Source organism: Hemibagrus wyckioides, linkage group LG18 (genome assembly GCF_019097595.1).
Source record: "Hemibagrus wyckioides isolate EC202008001 linkage group LG18, SWU_Hwy_1.0, whole genome shotgun sequence".
In the NCBI taxonomy this organism is placed as follows: Eukaryota; Metazoa; Chordata; class Actinopteri; order Siluriformes; family Bagridae; genus Hemibagrus; species Hemibagrus wyckioides.
This window is the reverse complement of record NC_080727.1, coordinates 19,425,001-19,440,307: the sequence shown is the minus strand read 5'-3', so window position 1 is coordinate 19,440,307 and position 15,307 is coordinate 19,425,001. Positions and strand designations below refer to the sequence as shown.

Sequence of the window (15,307 nt, the reverse complement as noted above, 5' to 3'; positions counted from 1 at the left end):
AACTGGCACAGGAATCAAATTTTATTCCAACCAGCTCAAGGTCAAAAATAGGAGAAAAACAAAAATAAGTGGCTTCTTGCCTGTTTTTCCTGTTAGGTTATTTCGAAGAATTCTTTAAAAAAAAAAAAAAAGGAAAATAAAGTAAATCTAGTATACAACCCTCACATTCCAGCATCCTAACAATGCCTCCTGAGCTTAAACTCTTCTCTGAAGTCGTAACAGGGTGAAGTGCTTTCTCTCATCCTCTTCTCGTCTTCATCCCGCTGCAAGACGATAATAAGGTCGTCATTTTGAGGGGGTGTGTGTGTGTGAGGTGATTGCAGTCTTAATTCTTCTGCTTCTAAATTGCTCAAGAAGCATACTTCCCAAATTTTTTTTTTTTTTTTTTTTTTTACCAAGAAAACCTTTCTCAGGATTACTTAACACCCGCATCTGCTTGGTTTTTGCCACCTCTACGCGCATGCTCGCGTTTACACGGTCCTCTGCGCGTCCGTAGGAATTTTTATTTTCGTTCATTATCTTAATCTCGGCTTCTCCGGGGGATTATGTTTAATTTGTTATTCGCTTTCTGCTCTTCCAGGCTTTAATTGCTGCTCAGCAGTGTCACCATTAACAATGCTTAGTCCAACCTTAGTGAAAGGTAATCCTCCCGTGAAAAAGTTGCTTTTAATTTAATTACATAGAATTTTTTTTCAATTTTTTTATGTTGTTTATGCTAGAGAAGAAGGAGCATTTTTGGCTTAGACGGCGTAATCTTTTGGAGCAGACCTGCATCTTTGGTCTTTGTAGTCATACTGAAACAGCTGCATTGCTGTGTGTGTGTGTGTGTGTGTGTGTGTGTGTGTGTGTGAGAGAAAGAGAGAGAGAAGGATGGCCTCAGCTGTTCAGACAGGCACCAGTGAAGTGTGACTCTGTTATTGTTGGCTGTCCTCCCAGCTCACCTTCACTGTTTTCTGAAGCTGTGACACATGCCAGCTGAAGATATAAGACCCTCGGGCAGCTGCAATAACCATTGACCAAGCCTCCATACTTTTATTCCAACTTCAGAAAAAAAAAGGGAGCTGAGCACCGAGTTGAAAGCACTGCATCCAGCGTCATACCGAGAACCTCAGAGTAGCGCAAGTCAGAATTGAAACCGTGATGTCTAAAGTCACGCCGTTCTCTGTAGCCCTGTACGTGTAAGTGTGACAATGTAATGTGAACCTGCTTACAACAGCCCTACAAAAAAAAAAAAAAATGCATAGCATCCAGAGTTTACAAATTCGGGAACAAAGCCAAGTTTTCCCATGGTCCCTGGGTGAGAGAGAGAAGGTCTAGTCTCTCTGATGTTTCAGTCACAGCAATGTGAGACAATCCTGGATGTACGTGAGGTCATGTGTGCGGAAAGGGGCAGATAGCGCTTTCCTTGGAGAGAAATTCGGAGGGGGTGGGGGGCTCCTGACCGATCTATAATAAATATTGTTGTATCTTGAGGTAATTGGGATATTTGAAAGTTTAGGTTTAGACAAGTATCAGTGGAAGGTCCTCACAAGGTTAGTAAAATGTAGACTGTGAGTGTGTGCGTACAAGTGTGTTTGTTGCGTCGAGTGTGCAAGTGTCTTTTGTGTGACCAAGAATGTGTGTCCTGAATGTGTGCATTCAAGTCCAAGTGTGTTTGTGTGTCGAGTGTGTTTGTGGGTCAAGTATGTGCGTGTGAGTGTGTTTGTGGGTCAAGTGTGTGAGTGTGAGTGTGTGCATCAGAATGCGAGTGTCTTTTGTGTGATGAGTGTGTGTGTTTGTCCTGAATGTGTGCATTCAAGTGCAAGTGTGTTTGTGTGTCGAGAGTATGAGTGTGTTTGTGGGTCAAGTGTGTGCATGCGAGTGTGAGTGTGTGCATCCGAGAGTGCGAGTGTGTTTTGTGCGTTGCATATACGTGTGATTGTGTGTCCTGAGCGTGTGTGAGAGTGTTTGTGTGTCGAGAGTGTGTGCATGCCATAGTGTGAGTGTGTTTGTGTGGTGAGTGTGTGTGCAAGAGTACAAGTGTGTTTGTGTGTGTGAGAGTGGTGGTCTTACCTCACTGTCAGATTTCCTGTGAGAACAGGACCTGGCTTTTCTCCAGAGTGACCGATGCTCCAGTGAATCTGTCAGTCCAGCCCTGGCCCTGCTCCAGCTGCTCCGATTCGGCTTTTCACTCGTGTGTAATGTGCCCGTCTATGATGTATCTTTTTCGAGATAAACGCCCAGCGTCTCGTTCTCATGTCTGTTGAAGTGAAGCCCGAACCCACACGCTTTCTGTTCGCTGGGAAAGGAAGAAATTGACCCGATGTCGTCGCTGCTGTCGAGCATCAGAGCAAGACACAAGATCTGAATTATTAACTGTCCCTCATGTCCCGCTTCCTGTTTGTCTTGCCTGGATCTCACTGAGACTTGCAACTCTGCAGCGGTGAACGTTGTCGTGATTCATACCCCGTACTGTTGTCTTTATCACTTCCACTTTCTCCGTAAAACAAAGGCCGAGGCGTTGCGTAACACGCTGTAAATACATCCGTGTTACACGTCTTTCACGCTTGTGCGCTAATCTTTCTGAAGTCTGTATGCTCCTCTGTTTAATTGATTTACTTTTTCTTCTCTTCTTGCAGGAATGCCTTTTGCGGAGGCTCCCAGAACTCAAGTACAGACCCAGAATTCCAGGAGCAGACACTTTTGATGAGATCTGAGCAGAAGGACTTTCTGGAGGTAGGTATTAGCCGGTGTGATGCGGAGGCGAATCTCCAAGCAGCTTGAATAGCTTTATTGGTTTGGGATAGTGAGGAGTTACGATGACCTGAGAATCTGGGTTCTTTTTTATTACAATGACTCACAGTAGCAAATATCTCTAGCCAATCTCGCAGTCATTGTAGCTAAAGATCACAACACACATACAGAGTATGGGGAAAGTATATTTTGAGATTTTAGACAATAATAAATATGGACCAGCAAGAAGTTTTATCTCGTTTCCAACGGTCCGGGTTGTGTGTCCTGGTGTCCTGTGTAGCCTCGGATTCTGACAATAGTAGAACCCGACATTGCGAGTGTCCGAGAGTGCCAGCGTATTTGTCGTCCTAAGGGTTTTCTCTAATAACAAGAAATAAAGTGAAACACTAGTAAGTTTCATTGACGCTCGGCGCTTTACAGGATCAGTTGCAGTTACACTAATTCATAATTCTTGACCTTGCTCCTTGATGCCAATTTAAGCAGCTCTGTATTCACAGCAAAAAAAAAAAATCCCACAGCAATGTCTTTCTCCTCCACACAGTTCCTGACCCAAACAAATGTGTAGCCAGGTGCTTTAAAATTTCACACCGAGCCGTGTACTGGCACATCGGTGTGAGGGTACGCCGTGTGCCACTTCCTGAAAGACGCCTTTCAGAGACCTGAAATGTCCTGATGACCTGAATGACCTAAAAAAGGGCTGCTGCTCACTGTGCTGGAGCTGAGAGAAATCAAAAGCAGTGAGCGAGAGCAAAAGCTGGAGAAGGAACATTCGCAACACTCGACGTCTGGCGTACGTGTGAAAGAGATTAATACGATATTTATATTGCGAGAAATTACGGAGCCGGAAAATGATTGTTTTATTTCTCTTATACCACAGCAGCTTATTACAGTGCAGATCAGATATAAATAATAATATATGGACACGCATCCATGATCGAAACCCACCTACATGGTTCTTCACCAAACTGTAGCCACAACGCATGACACAGTCGTATGGAACATCCTTGTACGATGCAGCGCCGCAGTTTCTCTTCTGGAACTAAGCAGCACACACACCAGTTCCAGCACGATGATACCCCTCTTGTACAAAGCAACCTCCGTGAAGATATGGAACTCGAGTTTTCTGCACAGAACCCTGACTGAACTGCGCACCAGTTTGTAATGCTCTTGTAGCTGAATTGAACACAAATCCACGCTCCATCATCTAGTATAAAGCCTTCCCACAAGAGTGGAGCTTTTTCTACTGGGGACTAAATCCCATGTACAATGAAATGCTTAGGTGAGGCTCAGGCAAACTGTAGGGGTATAATTTAAACAAAAGAAAGGAAAAGATTTAAGGATAGTAATAGTATATAGAGTATATGAATGTGTGCAAATCTATTTATAAGAAACATAGATAGATACTTTATTCATCCCAATGGAAAATTTACAACTTCCATCAGTATCCACAAGCATAGGTAATAAGGTAATAAATAAAAAATAAAATAAAAATACTAAATATTATAAATTTAAGGGTACAAAATGTAAGAAAAATATAACAAACAAAATATAAAAAAATATTAAAAAAAATAACCAAATGCTAGAATTTAAGGGTAAACAATATTACAAAAAATATAACAAATAAAATATAAAAAAATACTAAATATTAGAATTTAAGGGTACAAAATATAACAAAAAAATAAAACAAATAAAATGTAATAAAATATAAAAAAAAATAACCAAATACTAGAATTTAAGGATACAAAATAACATATATAAAGTATAATAAAATAAAATATAACAAAAAATACTAAATACTAGAATTTAAGTGTACAAAATATAATGAAAAATAATACAAATAAAATGTAATAAAATAAAATATTAAAAAAATAACCAAATACAAAATATAACAAATATATATAAAATATAATAGAATAAAATATAACAAAAAATACTAAATACTAGAATTTAAGGGTGCAAAATATAACAAATATAACAAATAAAATAACAAAAAGTACTAAATACTAGAATTTAAGGGTACAAAATATAACAAAAAATATAAATAAATATTACAAAAAATACCAAATACTAAAAATTTAAAGGTATAAGAGATAAGTAGTGTGCAAAAACTAGAATTTAAAGGTACAAGAGATAATTAGTATATTGAGGTACTGAATAAAAGATGCTCATTGTAAATGAAAGCTATGCAAAATATATGGCGTGTGCAAGTAAGATGCAAAGTAATACTGATTGTGTAGTCCCGTTATGTTAGCAGATAAGAGCAGACATGGGTGTCATGCTGAGGTATCCACATACTTTTGAACATACAGCGTAGCAGGGAAGCCCGTCGTGTTTGTTGTACTACGTGACTCACATTTGGTTATCTTCTTTCCTTGTTTAATTTGTTTGTGCAATTCACCGGAAGGACCATGTGCAGATAGATGCCAATGAGTCATTTCCTTTTTGCTGATTGTGTTAAATGTGTTTTCATTTCACGCTACAGAAGTTGTGTTTGACTTTCAGGAAAGTGACGAATTAAAGGAAAAAAAGCAGCATAAAGTTCAGCCATCTTGTGCTTCCGGGACAGCTTCAGTAGGCCTTAGCGTGTATTATAAATCAGGGATAAACATTGGGATTTATATTGGTATGATGATGATGATATATAACACTTTGCTCCAAAATTCTCATTAAGTGTCCAGATCAGTTGAGCTCTAAAGATTGAGCATATGATTGAACAATATTTTAATATGCAACAAAACCAATCAGTTAGTCCTCATGCACTGCAAAAGTGGGCGGAGTCACCATTGACAAGACAACACCCATTTTCATTTTAAATTGCTTTGTATGTGACAGTCAGTCATACTAGCAAAAAACAAACCCAGTTATTTTTATTTTCCTTTATTTTGTTACCCGTCTTTTGGCAGACATCCTGTCCGTTCAGGGACAGCTTGAGTAGCCCTTTGCGTGGATTATAAATCTGTCTGGACCTGTAACTGAGGGATAAACATTGTAATATTGGTGGTGGTGATGATGGATGTAGTCAATGATGTCTAACACTTTGTTTCAAAATCTGCCTTCAGTGTCCAGTTCAGTTGAGCTCTGATGACTGAGCATATAATTGAACGATATTTTAATATGCAACAAAACCAATCAGCGAGTCCTCATGCACTGCAAATGTGGGCGGAGTCACCATTGACAAGACCACACCCATTATCATTTTGAATTGCTTTGTATGTGACAGTCATACTAGCAAAAAACAAACTCGCTTATTTATTTATTTATAATTTTTTCTTTTAATTTGTCACCTGTCTGGTGGCAGACATCCTGTCCATTCTTTTAAATAACCATCACCCAAAAGGTGATGTGAGGACCTACGGCTTTCTCCCCACACAGAGCCGGCGGGCACGGATCCCGTGTCGCTGCTCGTAGCATTTCATCTTTCATAAACCTCTTTTTTTCTTCTCCCCTCATGAAGGGAAATTGCGATAGAAGATGAATTATAAACTTAAATGAATAATTCAAAGCAATCGGTGCAATTTGAATTATTTATAGGTGAGAGAGAGGCATTACTTATTGCCGCGCTGACGGTGTGATCTGCATCTCATCCTCCTGGCTTGAATCCGCTTGAAGGCGTGAACAGTCAGGTCTTGTTGCACTTTTTTGTGTGTGTGTGTGTCTTGTCATGCTGCTTTGGTTGCATTACAATAATCTTTTGTTTAGGGTGTACACTGAAACATACTATTCATTCCTGACCTCTGATGTATCCAAGTTGGCTTGGAAGATGGAAAATGGACAAAAGTGTTTAAGTACAATTTAATATGTAATATTTACATACACGTGACATTCAGAAACATTTAAAATTTTCAGTAACTATAAATTTGTTGGTTTTTTATGATTATTTTGTTTTAAACTTGCTCGAGATAAGTAGCACTCGAAATAAAAATGTAAAAAATACAGATTTTATATAAACTAGGTCAAACGTAAAGCCTTCAGGATTCCCACAGAGAAAACAGACCAAAAGAAATTTTTTATTTATTTATTTTTTGACTGAAAAACTTTCCTACAGCTATATTAACCTCAATGCTTCGCTAAATGTTATCTGCTTAATAGAAATGTAGATAATTTGATAGAACATAAAGTGCAACTTTAGATCATCTTCTCATTATGATTTGTGTCTTCCATTTTGTTACCACTTTACTCTGCTTCTTTTTACTAACAGCTCTGTCATTAACAGCATAAACAAAAAAAAAGACTTTTTCCCTGAGAATCAGGAACACTTCACACTTGCAACCTAATTTACATAAAAGCTGTATTTTCCAGATTTGTAGTGAGGGTGCTGCTGTCTTTGAAAGGCAACTCGTGTCTTGTGTAAGTTTAAAAACAAAATTGAAAACATCGACCAAAATCCAAATTTATTTCAGAAGTAACAAAAAAGCCGTAAGTGTGCAAGTAAGATGCAAAAATAGCCCTGATTATTGCGTAGCCTTGTATTAAAAGGGTAAAAGCACACATGGGTGCGATGCCAAGGCGTCCACATACTTTTGAACGTACAGCATAGCAGGGAAGCTCATCGTGTTCGTTTTGCTGCATGACTCACATTTAGTAATTTTCTTTCCTTGTTTAATTTGTTTGTGAAATTCACCAGGAGGACCTTTAGGAAGGATATTTGGCAATTTGAAATGGAGTCATTTCTTTTTTGCTGAGTTGTGTTAAATGTGCTTCATTTCACGCTACAGAAGTTGTTTGATTTTCAGGAAAGTGACGAATTAAATTATGACAAAATGCAACATAAAGTTCAGCCATCTTGTGCTTCCGGAACAGCTTCAGTAGCGCTTAGCGTGGATTATAAATCTGGATCTGTAACTGAGGGATAAACATTGTGATAGTTGGGTGGTGGTGGTGATGATGATGATGATGATTAACACTGCTCCAAAATTTTCCTTCCCTGTCCAGATCAGTTGAGCTCTGATGATTGAGCATATGATTGAACGATAATTTAATATGCAACCAAACAGAGTGTCCTCATACACTGCAAAAGTGGGCAGAGTCACCACTGACGAGACCACACCCATTATCATTTTAAATTGCTATGTATGTGATAGCAAAAAACAAACCCGCTTATTTATATTTTCCTTTAATTTGTCACCCGTCTGGTGGCAGACATCCTGTCCGTTCAGGGACAGCTTCAGTAGCCCTTAGCGTGGATTATAAATAGTTTTGGATCTGTACATTGTGATATCAGTGTGGTGGTGATGATGTCGTTGTCTAACACTTTGCTCCAAAATTTTCCTTCCTGTCCAGTTCATTTGAGCTCTGATGACTGAGCATATGATTTGAACAATAATTTATTATGCATCAAACCAATCAGAGTCCTCATGCACTGCGAAAGTGGGCGGAGTAGTAATTCATATAATAAAATGTATGTGTATAAGTATACAGTTATAATAATTCTTAATAATAAAATATATATATATATATATATATATATATATATGTACACCACTGTAAATGTAGTGAAATGCTTTTCGACATAAAAATAGTTGCAATAAAAATGGGAATACAATTATTTGTATGTGCGAAGGAAAAATATATAAAGAAAATGTAAAAATATATTTATGAATATGAATGAGTGGCAGAACAGTAATGTACTGTAAATACACTGTGGATGTGTAAAATTCCTATCATTGCTTAGGAATGAAGCCTTTATTCGTCACGTTATTAAAGTACCGCTCGTTAGGGAGCTCCTACCGTTTGTTTGTTAACGAGGTTTTATTGACCCGTCTTTTTGTACCATAAGACAAGCTGCCCATGAAAACATAAGAACTTTTTTAATAAGAAGATTTTTTGTGCCTTTTTTCCCCTCCACCGTCTCAGTATACGACTCCTGGTGCTCTGCCAAGATAACCGGTGCAGGTACCGTTGGTGTTGTCCTTATTTATTATTATTATTTTTTTTTTGTTTCATCTTTGAAAATGTAATGCAGACTCGCAGGTGTTCTGGCGCAGAGAGCAGGATGTGTCCGTGAATACTAATCCCGTCGTCCTTTCACAGAATTGATGGCGTTTGCTTTAAGAGCGCCAACCGCTGCTGACGGCCCGGACGCTGATTTATGTTCCTCCTGACACCTTTATGTTCTTCTGCAGTCTTATCTCTTTCCTCCGTCGTGTAATTCATGGGCGGGGTGTATAGCCGAGACGCTTCTTCTCAACCTGGGGGTCTGAAGGTGGGTTCGGGTTTGTCCGGTGTGACTCTGCTGACTCTGATGAGCAGGACAATATGCACCAGAGAGCAGACAGATGTACCTGGCTTTCTCTCGCCGGTGTAGTTCAGCCCTGCAGATTCATCACCGTACACACACCAAACACACACACACACCACAGAGACATGTTCTGTACGAGCAGCATCTTGACAGGACCCAGGTGGCAGCAGTTCTCTCACCGCGTGATGGTTGTAAAGTGCAAGGCCTAGTGTGACACTTCCTGCTGACAGCCCAATACCCGAGCTGACATTACCATCAGCGCAGGAACCTGACAGAAGGAGTAGGAGATGTTGATGAGATTCTCTTTCTGTATTCATTCCGAACGCAAGGCTGGTTTTTGCATATTTGGACCAGATTCCGAAGCTGAAGATGTGGATAATGGACAGTGTTCAATGTTGAATGTGTTGAACACATCAGGTTCCTCTTCTGTCAATCATGATCAGGAATCTGAGGCTACACTGGGCATGAAACAATCCACTACTTCGGAACATCAAGCTAAAGTATGTTCTGAGATGCTTTTCTGCTCACCACGGCTGTAAAGAGTGATTATTTTGAGTCAGCATTCTACTCTCTGATTTTCATTTGAAATCAAACCAAATCTGTTGAACAAGCCTTACGTGGAAAATGTTTGTGTTCGGTGACTAAAATGATAGCTAGCGAATGGCTCAGATTCTTTTACAGCTCACGTAATTTAAAAAAAAAAAATTTTTGGACTGATCACAGAACCACTTCCTCTGACTTAAAAGCTTCAACCAAGCTTAACCTCAGCGGTTTTCGTAACTCCTAGAAGAATCCACGGCTGATAATCCGCCCTCATGTGGCCCATGCGGGAGAAAATGCAGATTAAACAGATCATCGAAGAGATGGATTGGATTAAACGTTCAGCTGCATAAACCACACTGACGGCACAGGGGAAAAGAACTGAAGCTGAGCGAAGGCCATTTCGTGGAGCGCTGCTCTGAATCCGGCTTACGCAACCGCAGGAGATGACCTCCCTCCACAACCATGGACACGTGTACATGAGATTAGGCTTTCGAAAGATGGTCTGTTAATTATCACTTTGTTCAGTTTTATTGTGGAATGTATGCAGGACTTGGAAGCTTGGTCATCAGACCGACCAACTTTTATGCAGTTTGTTCTCACGTGCTTGCGAGGATTGCGTAGATTCTCGGTCATTTTCCGATCTCACCAGGAAGCCCCGCCCATCCCACATGCTCTAGACATGTCACTCTCACGCTCAACCTAAAAGGAGAATATTTTGAATTCTTTAAATTGAAATAAAATCCAACAATGTGTGTGACATGGCAAATATCAGTCAAATATGAGGTTTACAAAGGATAATTATATTTATTAGGGATGCCACGGAAATATTTTCAAATTAAAACAATAAACAGCGTAGGAGGATGCTTAACATGACATGATGGACAGCGGTGCAAATCCATATTATTATAACTCTACAACAAATAATCAGTAAAGTGGAACAAATCTGTCTTGACTGGTTAAAGATAGACCACAATGTCTCGTGTCCCAGTGAACGACCACGATTCTGTATAGTACAAGCGCCGCTCTTGAATGAACTAATCACAGTCTCGTGTTTGTCATTGTGCTGTAATTAAGCAGTTGACAACCTCGTCAGTCGAGTATTTTAATCACACAGCCGAAGAAGTCCTGTTAGACGGTGTGTTAGATGAATGGAGAGGGAGAGAGGAAATGGAGATTCCTCTAATCTGAGCCAGCTCCTGGAGCTGCTGTGTATATAAATCACAGCACACGGCGTACAACAGACAATTATTTAAGTGGAATTTAATAGACTTTTCCACACCACATCAGTCGCTCTGACGTTTATTTAAAACGGACACGGATGACTGATGGGAGAGATCCCAGAGCTTTTTCTTTGGGCAGCAGCGTTCCGCATACCCTGGCCAACGTACTCGAGTGTGCCAGATGGTGCGTCTCCATGTGGAGCGTGGTTGTGACAGGAGGAATGCCAGCCTACGCCTGCCGCTGGCGTCAGCCCGCTCCGCCGGCCTTTGGCTCCACTGGTGCCCACATAATTGATCGGCTCCGTCTCGATCGGATCGTTCTACTTGTTCTGAGCAATACCGAGGGAGACGAGGGCAAGGCATCTGCCAGAACCACATCCCCCAACCCTTCTCCCCTCTTTCCTCCCCACTTCACCCCAACTGGCCAGGCGCTGTAAAGCAACAGGACTCTGACCCACTTTTGCAAGTGCTTCAACTTGTTTTATGTCCATTTTTGGCTCCGTAAATGGAGCAAGCACCTGGTATCGATCAGTACTCCTATTAAAATTTGTAGACCTGCCTGCTTTCTTAGTGCAGCCAATTTGTTATTGGCCAGAATGCCATAAATACAGACATATTTATTCCGGCCTCATTGGACCGCGATTATATTGGGTCCTTCCTTCCTTTGCATGATCATGAATGAAGGATTTTTATTTATTTATTTATTAATTTTCTTCTGCCGTCTTGCATCCTCGTCTGAATCATCCGTTCTGCAATATTAATCATTTGTTGCACAAACCTTGAACAGAGAGCTAAAACGTTTGCTCTTTCAGTGAGGAATCAAAGTCACGCTCTCGGGTACTTTCCCGTCTGAGCGTTTCTTATATGCTCTGACAAACTAACAAAGACAACTCCACCACAGACGGATGCATGGAATAAGTGAAGCTAAAATAGAAATGAAGTGCAGCTGCCCGACTCGATAAGGAAGACTGGCGGCGTTCGAGCAATGCAGATTTCTGCTCCGGTTAAACCCCGAGCCGTCGGGGAAAAAAAACTGCACTGATCGGAGAAAAGATCTTCGGGACGTGTGGTTCGGAGAGCGTGACGAACTGCCCCCGTGGTGCTAAAACAGTTTTAGTGCCAACGTGAGAGTGCAAGTGTCAAGAGTTGCACATTTACACACACAGTCATTCGCAGCTAAAAGTACCTGATGCACAAAGTTCCCAGGTTACTATGCATATTAAAATTTATGCTCAGGATCGTTTTATTCGCCGTATGGACAGAAAACCTGCCTGATGGATGTTTCTCATAAGATCAGATCATCAGTTATCAGTGCTTTGATGACTCAACTGTTCACTCACTGTAATGAAAACCTAATGGAACAGTTCTTCTACTGTCTCATTTTTTTCCCTCCCGTTATATCTATAAATTGTGGAATTGAATAAAAAAAACTATTTTTTATGACTCATTGTTGGATGGATGAAAAAGAAAGAAGAATATGGAAAGAAAGGAAACAGAAACAGCGACTGAACTGGGGGAAAGAATGAAAGGAACAAGGAAAGAAAAATAGATTAAATGGCAAAAGAAGGAAGGAGCAAAGCAAGTAAAAATTAAGGACTGAAAAGGAATGAATTAAAAAAAAAAAGGAAACATAAGTAGGGAAGGAAATGAATAAGAAACAAAAAGAAACTGGGGAAGAAGGAAGCAGGGAGTGAAAAGAGGAAACAAGGAAGGAAAGAAACAAGGAATTAAATAGGGAAAAAAAAGGAAAAACAAGGATATGAGGAAGACTGAAAGATAGAGGGAAGAATGAGAGAAAGAAATAAGGAATGAAACAAGAAAGATGAATGAGGGACACAAGGAAAGTATGTCTTAATTCCGCATTCCCTAATAAAAAGCCATTGATTGTTGAACAGCTTGACGAGGGTGCGGAACACTGTAGTTGTTGTGAAAATTATTGGCACCTCTCGACACATCCCGCCCCAGCGCTCTTATTTCAAAAGTAAATACATTCACATAGAGAATGAAATAATGACCCTCAAGCTGTTATATGAACGCTTTAACAATTCATTCCACTCCCTTCATAAATCATTGTAGTGGCTGGCAGGCCGTGTGTATGCTTTCAGAACTGCGACATGCTTCTCGTAGGAAAGAAAAGAGGCCATGACGGGTACAGAATAAAATCCTCCATCCCCACCCCCATCCCTTTTTCCTGCAAAGTTCGGTGGAAATGCTGCCGCTCTTTCTCTCTAACCCTCTCTGGTCCCAACTCAATCATCTGATTCGCTGAGTAACCTCTTTTCCTCTCATAATGGAGCTGTGCATTAGGTATTCTTGGCATGCTGCAGGGGAGCGAGGTCCTTAGGCCTGCTCACTGAGAGCCATCCTTCACCTGCGTGAGCTCTGAGCATTCACAAGAGGAGCTATTAATTTCATTTCCCTCCACTGGCTCTGCTTCCTGCTTCATCCTCGGATAAAGCCTGAATATACCGGACTAGACACCTCAGCACTATCTGCGTTAGAACCACTTAGTCCTCGGACCTCTCGGATACAAGATTCAAGATGCCCTTTTCTGAAATCGGTGCCTCGGTATTCACAGATTCACAGAGACAGTTACGTACGTGATGCTCCGATAATCGAGCTAATCTTCAAAAGCCATTCATTCAGCATCCTGCTGGGGATTAAAAAATATGAAGAGGTGTCGAAAAAATGCGTTTGAGGACACGTGCACTAACCAGCCTTGTTATACAAGCGGCCGTTTATGTAACATCAAGAACTCTTGTGTGGTTCATGAGCATTGTTTTGGTGAGGGGGGGCTTAGTCAAACAGAAAACGAGGTCTGATGAGGGTTTCGATAGATGAATTCCATAAACAAAGCTGTGAGAGGTATACGATCCTAACCAGACCCCAGATACACTGATTCACTGCTGTTCCAAAGCTGGTGCTGATCCAAAGCTGGTGCTGCAAAGTTGGAAAGACTTCTGATGTATGAAGTTGCAGGAAGAACCACATGGGGGTATGGTGGTGAGGTGTATCTGGGATCTTTCAGTTACTTGGCCTTTGATTACCATTCATTGGGACCAGGGCATAATTTTACTCTACCTTATAATTTGTTTAAAGCATCAAATCATTATGACGACAATTTTTTATGGCTGTAGGGCAGACGATGAACCTGTCTTGGACCCGAACCACTGTTTTGTATCTGATGGTGTATATTAGAGATTCTCTGCAGCAGTGTTTGCACACACACAGCTTTCCTCACGGACAGATTTATACCCTTGACTTTAACCACCTGGCGGAGCTGGCAGGGCTTGGCATCGGAGCACCAGGCATCGCCAAGTGCCAGTGGAGTCATGCGGAGTGATGCTCTGGGGCACAGGTGACTATCAGAAGGTGGAGTCTCGCACCGAACAAGTCCAAAAGTCGCACACAGACGACCTCTGAGAACGTTTATACCCCCGTTTTACTACTACTTATCTTCCGTCGTCAAAGCAGAGATCAAAGCGTGGTGCATTCAGGTTAAAGGCAAAGCTAATCAAAAGTTTGCGGTACTTTGGCCTGCTTCAGGGCTGCGAGACTTCCTGAATGTTCCTTCTTTAAAACGGATTAGCAGGCGAGGTTCAGGTAGACATGCTAATGTTTGCTCCATCTGCTTTAGTACTGATTATTTCACTTCTTCCCCCTCGAAACATGCTGAAAATGCGGATGTTGGCAAACGCCACACGGTGCTCTGAGCGCATGGAAAAACAGATTTGACATTCCTAGCATCAAAGCCAGACAGGAATAATTGCATCAGAGCTTAAACGGGAGTAATTGTGCTTATTTGTGCAGAAACATCTGTGCTACATGTCTCCTATAGCCTAAAGTTAGATCTTTTAAGTTATGGAATCTTCGTAGTACAGACCAAAAAAAAAAAAAAAGAAAGAAATGCTGTAAAAACTCAGCAATCTCACACACAATGGCAGTTTCTTCACCTGTTAATCAACTGGCTAATAAAATAAGGGGTTTGTTTTCAGCCTCTGTATAACCGTGACCCTTGACGGTATACAGTAAAGCCTGACCCCGTTAGAGATCGAACCCTGGAGTGACTCTCCCCATGTAATTGGGAGTGGATGTGATAAATTTCAGAGAAGGACAATTCTATTTGTCTCCACTGAAATCCAATCGAGTAAATACACCTTCCTTCTCCTCCGCGCTCCTGTCAGCGTGATGCATTATGCATGGCTTTCCTTTCGCTTTGTGTTCGCTCCTCCCATCTTTCTCCTTCACCCCTTGTTTCTTTTCTCTTGCCTCCCCTCCTTCTTATTTTCCAAGAGCAATGGGCCTTACAGAATATGCCGAAAAGATTGACACTAGTTATTTTTGCCCTGCTGCAAGGCTCCACAGTGAGGAACTTGGCCACGTTTTCATCATCTTATTCCAGCCTGGTTACTTAGTCCAAGCCTCCAGTCATGTGCTCCATACACTCGACATTCCTCTTTGAATCCATGTCATCTCTGTTCTCATGTTACGTCAGAGAGCACTGGATTATTTTAACCCAAGCTAAGGGCTCCTGTACTACTTCTGAAAGCAGGAGAACCTTGGAAGCAAACGT

General features: G+C 40.9%; 1 protein-coding gene across 2 annotated transcripts in view; it reads left to right on the top strand.

Annotated features, from left to right (window-relative positions):
* Nucleotides 1-15,307, top strand: part of ndst1b (N-deacetylase/N-sulfotransferase (heparan glucosaminyl) 1b) — a 71,288-nt gene that overhangs the window by 16,153 nt on the left and 39,828 nt on the right. Inside the window, exon 2 of one of the 2 annotated variants that reach the window (XM_058415295.1) lies at nt 2,619-2,715. The exons of the other annotated variant lie outside the window; for it this stretch is intronic. The gene's annotated coding sequence lies outside the window, so the exon portion shown is untranslated. The remainder of the gene's footprint in view (nt 1-2,618; nt 2,716-15,307) is intronic. 2 annotated transcript variants of the gene reach the window in all.